Genomic DNA, 11,848 nt, shown 5'->3' on the forward strand with positions numbered 1-11,848 from the left:
TGAATAGTCAGAACAAACATAGACTCAAAATAAAAGGCTGGAGAAAAATTATCCAAGCAAACAACACCCATAAAAAAGCTGGAGTGGCCATACTAATATCAGATAATGCAAATTTTATACTGAGGAAGGTTGTAAGGGACAAAGGTGGACATTTTATATTAATCAAGGGGTATGTAGAGTAGGAAGAAATAACTCTCCTAAACATATATGCACTGAATGAGGGGCCAAAAAATATTTAATACAACTGTTGACAAATCTGAAAAATAATATCAATAACAACACAATAATTGTGGGGGACCTCAACACGGCTTTGTCAACACTGGCTAGGTCAACCAGACTGAAACCCAACAAAAATATAGTAGACCTGAGGAGAGAAATGGAAGAAAGAGGCCTAGTGGATATATATATATATATAGGATACTCCATCCCCAGAAACCTGGATACACATTCTTCAAATGCAGAGAAAGGATTCGATAAGGTCCAACACTGTAGTGTACCTGAGACACACCCATTTCTGGGAGGGTTCTTGGGAACTGAATATTAGGCGTAACCTTACCTGCAAGACCCTCCCATTCCTGGGAGGGGTCTTGGAAAAGTTAGATAAGGCTGGGACCAAGGGAATTCGGCCCTTTTGGCCGTTTCCTTTGGCCCTGAAGATGGCTGAAGTGAGTTAAGACGCAGGGCTAGCCAAGAACGGCTGAATGCTTGAAAGGTTATGAGTAGGCCACACACATGTGGTGGATAGGGCATGAATAAAATTGTTGCTTCCTGACGCCTGCCTGTGAGTGAGTGATTACACCGATTACCTGGGCCTGGAACCTGCTGGCTAAATGGGGATGCGGAGCCAAGTGGCCTGGGATGGCAGAAAGAAATCCATCGCTATCCACCGCCATCCAGCCCCATTCTTAGTTATGTAATGCAAGACAACACCCATTCTTGATCAAAACTCTCAGCAAGATGGGAATGGAAGGAACCTTTCTCAATATAGTTAAGGCCATCTACCACAAGCCAGTGGCAAATATTATCCTCAATAGAGAAAAACTAAAAGCCTTCCCTCTAAATTCTGGCACAAGACAAGGCTGTCCTCTCTCACCACTCCTATTCAATATAGCACTGGAAGTACTTGCTATAGCAATTAGGCAAGAAAAAGATATCAAGGGAATCCAGATAGGAAAGGAAGAAGTCAAGATCTCACTGTTTGCAGATGACATGATACTCTACTTAGAAAACCTTAAAGACTATCAAAAAGCTTCTAGAAACAATAGACTCATATAGCAAGGTGGCAGGCTACAAAATTAACACACAAAAATCAATGGCCTTTCTATACACCAATAGTAATAAGGATGAAATGGACATTAAGAAAACAACCCCATTCACAATAGTGCCACACAAACTCAAATATCTTGGAATCAACTTGACTAAATATGTGAAGGACCTATACAAAGAAAACTATAAAATTCTGCTCCAAGAAATAAGAGAAGACACGTGGAAATGGAAACACATACCCTGCTCATGGATTGGCAGGATTAACATCATCAAAATGGCAATACCCCCCAAGGCATTATACAGATTTAATGCTATCCCTCTAAAGATACCCATGATATTCTTCAAAGAAGTGGATAAGGCACTTTTGAAATTTGTTTGGAACAATAAACACCCTAGAATAGCTAAAACAATCATTGGGGAAAAGAATAAGGGAGGAATTACTTTCCCCAACTTTAAACTTTACTGCAAAGCAATAGTTATCAAAACAGCATGGTATTGGAATAAGGACAGGCCCTCAGATCAGTGGAATAGGCTTGAATACTCAGAAAATGTTCCCCAGACATACAATCACCTAATTTTTGATAAAGGAGCAGGAAATCCTAAATGGAGCAGGGAAAGCCTCTTCAACAAGTGGTGTTGGCACAACTGGCTAGCCACTTGCAAAAAATTGAACTTAGACCCCCAGCTAACATCATGTACAAAGGTAAAATTCAAATGAATTAAAGACCTCGATATCAGACCCAAAACCATAAGATATATAGAACAGCACATAGGCAAAACACTCCAGGACATTGAGACTACAGGCATCTTCAAGGAGGAAACTGCACTCTCCAAGCAAGTGAAAGCAGAGATTAACAGATGGAAATATAATAAGCTGAAAAGCTTCTGCACCTCAAAAAAAATAGTGCACAGGATACAAGAGCCACCCACTGAGTGGGAGAAACTATTCACCCAATACCCATCATATAAGGGGCTAATCTGCAAAATATACAAGGCACTGACAAAACTTTACAAGGAAAAAGACATCTAATCCCATCAAAAAATGGGGAGAAGAAATGAACAGACACTATTACAAAGAAGAAATACAAATGGCCAAAAGACACATGAAAAAATGCTCCACATCACTAATCATCAGGGAGATGCAAATCAAAACAACTATGAGCTACCACTTCACACCACAGAGAATGGCACACATCACAAAGAATGAGAATAAACAGTGTTGGTGGGGATGTGGAGAGAAAGGAACTCTTATCCACTGCTGGTGGGAATGCCGTCTATTTCAACCTTTATGGAAAGCAATATGGAGATTCCTCCAAAAACTGGAAATCGAGCTCCCATACGATCCAGCTATACCACTCCTAGGAATATACCCTAGGAACACAAAAATACAATACAAAAACCCCTTCCTTCCACCTATATTCATTGCAACACTATTTACCATAGCAAGACTCTGGAAACAACCCAGATGCCCTTCAACAGACGAATGGCTAAAGAAACTGTGGTACATATACACAATGTAATATTATGCAGCTGTCAGGAGAGATGAATCATGAAATTTTCCTATACATGGATGTACATGGAATCTATTATGCTGAGTGAATAAGTCAGAGAGAGAGAGAGAGAAATGCAGAATGGTCTCACTCATCTATGGGTTTTAAGAAAAATGAAAGACATTCTTGCAATAATAATTTTCAGACACAAAAGAGAAAAGAGCTGGAAGTTTCAGCTCACCTCACGAAGCTCACCACAAAGAGTGATGACTTTAGTTAGAGATATAACTACATTTTGAACTGTCCTAATAGTGAGTATGTATGAGGGAAATGGAGAGCCTGTTTAGAGTACAGGCAGGGTCGGGTGGTCAGGAGGGAGATTTGGGACATTGGTGATGGGAATGTTGCACTGGTGATGGGTGGTGTTCTTTACATGACTGAAACCCAAACACAATCATGTATGTAATCAAGGTATTCAAATAAAAAAGAATAAATAAATGCAATAATCCCAAGGTAATACAGTTTTTGTCTGTCTACTGTACTCCCTCCTTCATTCTTGTTTTCCCTCAGTACCTGTGAACTCTGATTTTCTCCAATGAAACTCTACTGTGTCCATTGAGAAAGCATCACCTGTCTGAACATATTAGCAACCTGAATAAACTGAGTCAGATAATAACATGTACCTCTCTGAGTGTGACAATTTCTGGATATTCAATTGTCATGATAAAATTCAAGAGGTGATATAGGTCTGCTTACCTAAGCAGGAAAAATATGAGAAGCAAGCTTAGCAAATACAATATGTCAAGGAAAAGATACTGTTCCAACAACATCTTTTGAATATCTGTCTTGAAGTCTACCTAAATTCAAACTACCCTTAGATATTAATTTACATTGTTTCTCTGGCAAATACACTTGAATTTGGATTTCTTTTTTTTTAAATCTTTTTTATTTAAACAACTTTATTACATAAATGATTGTATTTGGGTTTCAGTCATGTAAAGAAAAATTTAATTCCATTACAGTGGCATCCAGAGTTTTTTTTTTGTTTGTTTGTTTTTTTTAACAAAGGCCAACATCGCTTTCCTGTTTCTGAAATCATGAAACCTCTTGAGAAAAGCTTCCCTCATATTTAAAAGTGCTGTTTTAAAATAGTATTGTCAATATCAGAATTATTTTCTTGGCGATGTTTCAAAAGTCTTGGAAAGTGAATCAAAGTTTCTTTGTCAAAATCTTGAGCAAAAACAGATAATTTGTTTTCAAACTAAATAACTTCTTCTAACATTGAAAAAGTTGTGTTTCCTTTCCCCTATAGCTTATGATTAAGCTGATTTAGATGTGAAGTAACATCCACCATGAAATACAGTTTTTGAATCCAGTGATCATTTGTTGTTTTTGAATCCACTGATCATTTGTTAATTCTGGATAGTGAACACCCTTCTCAAGGAAAAATGCCTTGATTTCTGATAATAAGAAAGCAAAACATTTCAAAATGTTTCCTCTTGATAACCAAAATGTCCTGAAAATTTGAAACCCTACTATACGGAGATGGAAGAGGTAAAAGAGAAAAAACTTTCAACAGTCTTTTAAAGCAAGAACAGTGTTAGAGAAAAGTAGTGATTTCACTTAAAGAAAAAAATCTATTTCCACTTTAGTGTGTGCTGCAAGAAACCAAACTAAAATACACACAAAAACAAAAGCTGCACTTTGTTAAAGACATATGATATCATATCATAAAGGAATTATGATAGAGTGCCTGAAACATTCTAAAAATATTTTTTTTTATTTAAGCATATTTGTTACAAAATTATTCATACTTGAGTTTCAATCATAGAATGTACACCACCCTTCACCCGTGCACTTTCCCCACCACCAATGTCCCTTGTTTCCTTTCCCTTTACCCTCCTCTGCCTATGTCAGGGGCAGGCATTTTGCTTTTTTCTCTCTCTCTCTTTTCTTTTATGACACTGAGGTTTGCAAAATTTCCTTTATGACATTGTGGTTTGCATCCAGTTCTTGTCCAGAGTGATAAGTTCCAACTATCAATATCATAATGTACCTTTCTGTATTATAGCTGATCTCGCCACTTTTTATGGCAAGCTTCCTATCATGAACTAGTCCTTCTCTCCCTCATCCCTATTTTCTCTAGATATTATTACCATATTGCCATTTATTATTCTTATATCTCACAAATGATTATTCTGTGTCTACACCTCTCCTTCTGACTCATTTCACTCAGAATAATAATCTAATTATTGATGTATGTACAGATGATGCACTGTGCATGGCTCAGTGTTTTTGTGTAGTCACAAAAAACAGAAGTTGCACACCCGTACATTGTATCCACTCATTGTATGATAGACTGAATTCAAAAAAACTCCCTGCTGAACTAAACTCTGTGACTGATGACACAGTAAAGATAATTTGTGATATTCACAATTGTGATCAAATCCAGGCTATTCACCACTCTGAGTGAGAGTATGGATGCCAACTACTAGCATCTTCTCCATGAGGAAGTGAAGTAGCTGTTAAGGAGAAGGGTGCCTCTCGCCTTGCTGGCAAGAGGGAAGAAGTGCAATTCCTATGAGAGCAGAACTCTGACTTTGTACAGCTCCTTTGGACAAGGAATGGGTAGCAAAGCTTGTGTATTTCTGATTGGCACTTATATTATGTAAAAGTCATAATCAATATGAAAAACAGCATTTAAGGGCATTAGCTCACAATTTAATCATGAGTAATCTGAACATGAGAATCCATGGAAAAGAAAACTCTGGGTTGAGAATCCCTTCATGGAAGATACACACTCTTGTGCAAAATAAAATATGTGTTTTAAGATCACTCCAGGCACTGTATTTCTTTTTTTTGTTTGTTTGTATAAGAACCAATTTTTATTCTTTTTTTTATTTTCAACATTTTTTTTATTTTAATTATGACAACAAAGATGCAAAGAAAGAGGACAGGGTAAAGTTACAGTGGAAGCACAATCACCCATAAACAGAATTCTCAGTAGTCCCATCGATGATATCCCAGCCTTGAACTTTCAGCCGAAGAACATTAAGAAAAACAAAACTGAACCCATGTACAATACAATTACTTTGTCCCTCAAATCCCCAGTTGTAGTACATACTATTTCTTAGCAGCACACAATATAATCTAAAGACATTAGACTTATGTAACTTCTTTTTTTTTTAATATAATTTTTATTTTGATCATAGTGTCTTACATATTGTTGACAATAACATTTTAGGTACATATTTACATAAAATCAGGAGGGATTCCCATCCCCAAATTGTCCTCCCTACCCCTCCGTTGTTGTCCTACCTCCCATTTCCTCTTCCCTCACCCCCAGGGCGGCTAGAATATGTGGTCCCCTCTGTATCCAACCCACTACTTAGTAGTCTTGCACCTGTTTGGTCTTGATGCCTCCCTTATCTCCCCCTCTAACTGTAGGCAGGACTAGCTAGTTCAAGTTGCGTGGTTTTGCCTGAGAAGGAGAAGATAAATAAACTGGGGTAAGAGTCTAATACTCCCAAAATGGGTGGAATCCTTCTAGAGGCTCTCATCATCGATTTGGGAGATGAAGGAGAGAAAGAAGGTGAAACACTCCATCAGTACTAAAAAAAGTGTCAATTATCCAGTGAGGACTCCAGCTATATCGATAAGCACCACAAAAAAACAGCCGAAAAACAAAGCAAAACAGACAGACAAACAAACAAACAAAAAACAGAACAAAAACCAACAAACAAACCAAAAACACGCCATGGTCTTGAAATAAGAAACATGGCATAGCACATAACGAGGGAAAAGAAAAGAATAGAAAAAAATAAGTATAATTGGGGACGACGATTTCAATAATCACACCCAAACAGAGAAATCGACCAAAATAGATAGGTAAATAAAAATAATAATAACAATAATAAATGAAGGTAAAAGATATATATGTATATATATATATATATATATACACACACACATATATATACATATATATAAAATACTAAGTTTTTGTGCTTTTTGTATTTTTGTTTTTTCCCCTCCTGCCCTGGCACAGTAAATATTGGGGTCATTCGAAAAGGAATTCACATGGCCTAAGAAATATGGGGTTTCTCCGTCCTTGGAGTATACTGTCATGGGATCAGCTCCAGACTTTGCTCAGGATCATTTATTCTCCTGGTGGTGTTTTTTGGCGTGTGGAAGACTTCTGTTCTGTCCAGGGTAATACACTCAGAGCTCTGTGTTTAGAGGTCTCAGTATCTGCACAGATCCTGAGGTAGGACTTATGGTGAGGTCAGTCTTTGTGGTTCTAGAGGTTCTGTTACCTCAGTGTCGTTTTAGTCCATCTTCTGTGGTTGGTGACCTTGGTCTTTGCACTGAACCTAGGATGGCACCTAGGTTAGCGTCTTTCTTTGTGCTTCCAGAAGGCCCATTCTGTTGCAGTTGTCTCTGTCAGACCTTTGGGACTGGGGGTCATGCTTATTGTGCAAGTCATAGTTCAAACCCTAAACTAGGGCTTTTTTATTGGTCCCAAGATGTATACTGTCTGGTCGTGGTTCTAGTAGCCAGTCATCTGTAAGTCACGATCTTGGCTTTTGGACCTACCAAAGGGTGCCGAGTCTTCTGGTTTTGTCTTGTCGTTAGCTGGTAAGGTAGGCTAATCTGCTCTAAGGTCAAGTTGTTCACATTTTCCTCTTTGTCAGGATATCATGTTAGAGCTGGTCCTTGTTGTTGACCCCGCAGTATTAAGGCTGTTCCGGATGGAGTTTGTTTCCTGTAGCTGTTGTGAAGAGCTGTGCCGATTCTATGTCTGGGATCCAGGGTTCAAGGCTGGATGAATGGCATCTAATCATCTGAGGTCTAAGTGATTCCACATGACATATTTTCAAGGTAGGAGATACCCCTGTATTGTAAACAACTATGAGTTCCCATCTCTAGTAGATAAGAGCTCTTTTTTTTATATGTAAGGTTTCCCCATTATTTAGTGTGTCTTTGCAGGGGGAGGTGGAGCCACATTGTATTGTCGGTGTGGTTGGGGGTGGACAGAGGGGATAACAGACACAGGTCACATACCCAAAAATGATAAAAAAAAATATATAATAATAATAATAATAATAATAAAATAAAATAAATAAAAACGTATGTGCTCACAAATGTATATATAGGACCAACATTTAAAAAAATAAATAAATAAATTTAAGAGGAAAAAAAAAAAAGAACGAAAATGAGTTAGCGAAGTTTTTAAAGGACCAAAGTGGTGCAAAAGACTACCTTACATTTGGGGGAGAGCAGATAACGAAGTGGTGTGTTACAGGTCTTATGCCTATGTTGGAAGTACAGTTTTTCCCATTGTCTTTTGGGTTTTTCTTGTGATGTGTGGGTTCCCAGGCATCTTCCTATCACACCCCCTGACCTTCTTCAGGTTGGTAAAAATTTGCGGCAGGGAGGTCTTGGAAGAGTTCTTGCATTGGGGATACTTTTGGACCTAGGTCCGGTTTCAAGAAACAGTCCACGTTAGGGGGAGTTGGTAGGGAGGGCCTCGCAGCATGAGTCCGCAGGGGAGTTGGCTGTCTTTTCTTGCCCAGGACGAGGTGTGGGTTTGACTGGGTGTCCCTTCTCTTGGGTGCTGGGTACTGGTTCGTTGGGGTAGGAGGTCGATCTTGTTGCCTAATAGATTAAGGACTGAGGGTGAAATGTTTTAATATAGAGGGAGGTCTGGATGGGATTGAGGGGTGGAGGGATAATTCCAGAGGGGGGAAAGGGTAAGGTGTATGGAAGGGGTAGGGAGGGAGAAAAGAGAAAAATACATTAGAAAGAAAGGGAGAAGAGAAAGGATAGAAAGTAAAGAAAAGAATAGAAAAGAAAAAAATAACCAAGGAAGTGGTGAGAAGAGAGGAGAAAATAGCAAGGGAATGCTGGTTTGCTTGAATGTGTTCAGTGAATAGAGCATGTAGTTTGGGTCTGTACGTCGCTGTTACTGCTTCGGTGGTCTGACTGGTCACGTGCTTGAAACCCTAAAAGAAGGAAAACCTAGGGATAAAGTGTATGTTAAAGAGTTTTCTCAGGGCCAACTCGTAGTGCAAACTGGGTATGGTATCTCGTGTGGTATCCCGAGTTGCCATCTTAGCTTGTCCGCCCTTTGTATCCAAGAACGCCTGTGGACAGAAAAGCTGAGAGGTTATTTTAAATATAGTAAGATAAAGGCATTAATACGTAGTTTTATGGGATGTTTCCATTGGAGCCAGTGGTTTGCCTTGGTATTCTTTACCTGTGTTCCTGTATACAATCTCTACATGATTATTATGGGCCATTATTGTAGAAGGTTAATTACGTACCTGTTCTCTCTATGCTGCTGTTCTGGTGTTGCTGTTTTCTTTGTGGTATAATGTGTAGTCGCGAGTTTGTGTTGTTCCTTTTTCATGTGTTTTGGGCACTGTTCCGAGGTATATGTTGACTATTACAGTGGTTGGAGTTTCTACCCTGTTAGACCCTGTTATTTGATTGTTAAGTATTAGTTGTGATTGAGATGTATGTTCTATGTGCTTCAGAATAGTGCTACCATTCTGTGTTTATCTTTTGTCTTCTGACTTACTTCGTTTAACATAACATGATCTAAGTCCATCCACGTTGCTGCAAAATCTGTGATTGTATCATTTCTGACTGCCATGTAATATTCCATTGTGTATAGATACCACATCTTAATGATCCATTCATCTGTTGTTGGACATCGCGGTTGGTTCCAAGATTTGGCTATTATACTGAGTGCTGCGATAAATAGTGGGGTGCACACGTATTTTGGAATGAATGTTCTTCCAACTTGGGGGTATATACCTAGGAGTGCAATTGCTGGGTCAAAAGGGAGCTCAATTCTGAGTTCTTTGAGTACTCTCCAGACTGTTCTCCATAGATGTTGGACTAGGGGGCATTCCCACCAGCAGTGGATGAGAGTTCCCTTCATACCGCATCCACGCCAACAAAGATTGTTCTCAATATTTTTGATGTGAGCCATCCTCACTGGTGTAAGGTGGTATCTCATTGTTGTCTTGATTTGGATCTCTCTGATGATGAGTGAAGGTGAGCATGTTTTCATGTGTTTGTTAGCCATCCTTCTGTCATCCTCAGAGAAGTGTCTATTCATTTCTTCTCCCCATTTTTTTATGGCTTTGTTTGGTTTTGAGGGGCTCAGTTTTCTGAGTGCTTTGTAAGTTCTAGATATCAGCCCTTTATCTGATATGTCTAGTGAAAAGATTTTTTCCCATTCTGTTAACTGTCTTCTTGCATTAAGTAAGGTTTCTTTCGCCATGCAGAAGCTTTTTAGTTTGATGTAGTCCCATTTGTTTATGTTTGCTGCTAAAGTTCTTGCCATTGGTGCTCCATTCTCAAAGACCTTTTTGATATATAGGTCTTCGAGTGTTCTCCCTATTTTATTCTCAATAAACTTTATAGATTCGGGTCTGATTTCAAGGTCTTTGATCCATTTTGAGTTGACTTTTGTATAAGGAGTGAGGTATGGGTTGATTTTCACTTTCATACATGTGGTTTTCCCGTTGTGCCAACACCATTTGTTGAATAGGCTTTCTTTGTTCCATTTCAGATTCTTGCCTCTTTTATCAAATATTAGTTGGCTGTATATCTGGGGGTTTATGTCTGGGAATTCTGTCCTGACCCACTGGTCTGAAGTCCTGTCTCTGTTCCAGTACCATGCTGTCTTGATTACTATGGCTTTATAGTATAGTTTCAAGTTAGGTAAGGAGATTCCACCCAGCTTCTTGTTTTTCAGTATGTGTTTGGCTATCCTGGGTCTTTTGTGGTTCCAGATAAATTTTGTTAATGATTGTTCTAATTCTTTAAAGAATTGTGTCTGGATTTGGATAGGGATTGCATTAAATCTATATAGGAGTTTGGGTAGGATAGTCATTTTGATTATGTTAATTCTACCTATCCATGAGCATGGGATGTTCTTCCATTTCTTTAAATCGTCTTCAATTTCTTTCTGGAGTGTTTTGAAGTTTTCCTGGTATAGGTCTTTCACTTCTCTTGTAAGGTTGATTCCTAGATACCTGATATTTTTTGATACTATCTTAAATGGAATTGTATTTTTAATCTCTCTCTCCTCAACTTCATTTTTTGTATATAGAAACGCTACTGTCTTTTGTGTATTGACTTTGTATCCAGCCACTTTGCTGTATTGGCTGATTGTTTCTAGGAGTTTTACTGTGGACTCTTTAGGGTTTTTAATGTATATCATCATATCGTCGGCAAATAGAGATAGCTTGTGTTCCTCTTTCCCTATTTGAATTCCTTTGATTCCCTTCTCTTGTCGGATTGCTATTGCTAGGACTTCTAAGGTTATATTGAATAAGAGTGGAGAGAGTGGACAGCCTTGTCTAGTTCCTGACCTTAGTGGGAATGCTTCTAGTTTCTCGCCATTAAGTATAATGTTGGCTGTTGGCTTTTCATATATAGCTGTAACTATCTTGAGGAAAGTTCCTTCTAACCCTATTTTTCTGAGTGTCTTTAACATGAAAGGATGTTGGATTTTGTCAAATGCCTTCTCTGCATCGATTGATATGATCATGTGGTTTTTGTCTTTCGTGTTGTTGATGTGATGTATCAAATTGATTGATTTGCGTATGTTGAACCAACCTTGCATTCCTGGTATGAATCCCACTTGGTCGTGATGTATGATCTTTTTGATGAAGTGCTGAATTCGGTTTGCTAAGATTTTGTTAAGTATCTTTGCATCTATGTTCATTAGTGAGATTGGTCTGTAGTTTTCTTTTTTGGTGGTGTCTTTGCCTTCTTTGGGAATGAGTGTGATATTAGCCTCATAAAAAGAGTTGGGGAGGATTCCTGTGTTTTCTATGGTTTGGAAAAGCCTATGGAAAAGTGGTAGTAAGTCTTCTTGAAATGTTTGATAGAATTCACTTGTAAATCCATCTGGGCCTGGGCTTTTGTTCTTAGGGAGTTTTTTAATTACGTCTTCAATTTCCTCTGAGGTGATTGGTCTGTTTAGGCTTTCTAGATCTTCCTTTTCCAGTCTTGGAAGAGGGTGTTTGTCTAAGAATCTGTCGATTTCTACTGGGTTCTCTAGCCTAGTT

This window comes from Suncus etruscus, chromosome 6 (genome assembly GCF_024139225.1).
Source record: "Suncus etruscus isolate mSunEtr1 chromosome 6, mSunEtr1.pri.cur, whole genome shotgun sequence".
Classification (NCBI taxonomy): domain Eukaryota; kingdom Metazoa; phylum Chordata; class Mammalia; order Eulipotyphla; family Soricidae; genus Suncus; species Suncus etruscus.